Below are 1,714 nucleotides of genomic sequence, written 5' to 3'. Positions count from 1 at the left end.
TTTTCCAGACAAGAATACTGGAGTGGGTTGCCATTTCATTTTCTAGGGATTGGAGAAGTTCTTCCCAACCCAGGGACTGAAGTCGCGTCTCCTGCTTGGCAGGTGGAGTCTTTACCACGGAGCCACCTGGGAAGCCCAAAATATAGCTTTAATCATACCTGATGTTATTTTGCAAGAAACTTAGTAGCATCTTCACCTTAGACTTAAAACTTCATCAGTAATTTTTCATTTAGTAGTTAGATTTTATTCTAAGTCAGTCAGTTTATAGTCGGTCAATTTATACTAAGGTTATTGCAAACGAACTGTCTTTAAATTTCTATCCTCCAGTTCTTCTTGCCTTTTACTCTGAAAGATGATTTTATCAAATACTCTACAAAATACCTATGACCATCAGGTGTGAGCAACTTTACTTATTAGCTGTGAATGGTTTCCAGCTTTGTTTTAAAAACTTTCTTCAGTACATCTTCATTGAGCCTTTCAGCCCCTTCTATGGGACAGGTGTTTTTATTCATCTCTGTTTATTGTGGAGACTTTCTCTGAAAGTATTCCCTCCTTCTCTAAGATAGTTATCCACACACATCTTGCCCTCTTTAACTGATTCTTTTATGTGCGTGAGTGTTTTTAACCCTATTACAAATCAATATTGAGTGTCCAGATCAGAATAAGTTCCCAGCCACAAAGGAATTGGAGCCTAGCAAGGGAGATACAACCTATGCTAAGAGCTGAAGTTCAGCCAGGACACACCAGTGCAACCCTACTGGTTGCCAGATACCAAAATACTTCTGTTCTAATCAATAAAAAGCTGATGCTATGGACCCCATGCCTTGTTACCCCAAAACAACAAACTTTGGCACAACCAGGTCCTACCTCTGAGACCCACCAGACAATCCTATGATCCAGAAAACAAAGATCTGGAGTTTTAGACAGCTCTGCAATAATATTTTGAATATTGCTCCACCTTCTACCACTAAATACAATAAAGTATGATAAAATGCTATTATATATTGACGATTTAAATGAAGTGTTAAAAAAACTCAGAGAATGGAGTACATATTGGGATGGGGCTAAGAAAGACAAGAGAGCATGCAGGAAAAGTTTACAGACTTCCAAACTCTCAATTAATAGTAGTAATCACATGAACTTCCCTGGCAGCCATGGTTAAGACTCTGTGCCTCCACTGCAAGGTATGCGGGTTGAATCCCTGGTTGGGGAACAAGATCCCTCATGCCTTGCATCACAGCCAAAAAGTAAGGGAAAAAAAAAATCATTCATTCATTCATTTAAAATATAGTAATAATAAATACCATTTATTAAGTGCTTACTCTATCATAGGCCCTGTGCCAAATACCTTTAACAAATATTCACTTCATGTAGTCCTCATAAAATCATCGGACATATACAATTACAATTCCACTTGACAGATGAGCAGTATTGATCTTCAGTCAGTTCACAGTGGTACAGCTGAACCAGTCATTCAAAGTCACGTGTTTTGATGGGTCACAGTGTTTGTTGCGATCAGTCAGCACTTGAACTCTATCAGTTACTAAGATTTTTGAATATCACCCCTAGAAATAAGAAAACTGACCCTGGAAGATAAACCAGCTGCACAAGATCACATAATGAATAGCAGAACTGGAGTTTCAATCCAAGACTGAGGAACTCTTAAGTTCATGAATACAGCTTTTTAAAAAATTCATAATATAATAATATGCTT

The sequence above is a fragment of the Bos taurus genome, chromosome 4, assembly GCF_002263795.3.
Source record: "Bos taurus isolate L1 Dominette 01449 registration number 42190680 breed Hereford chromosome 4, ARS-UCD2.0, whole genome shotgun sequence".
Classification (NCBI taxonomy): domain Eukaryota; kingdom Metazoa; phylum Chordata; class Mammalia; order Artiodactyla; family Bovidae; genus Bos; species Bos taurus.
Note: the sequence above shows the minus strand (reverse complement) of the source record.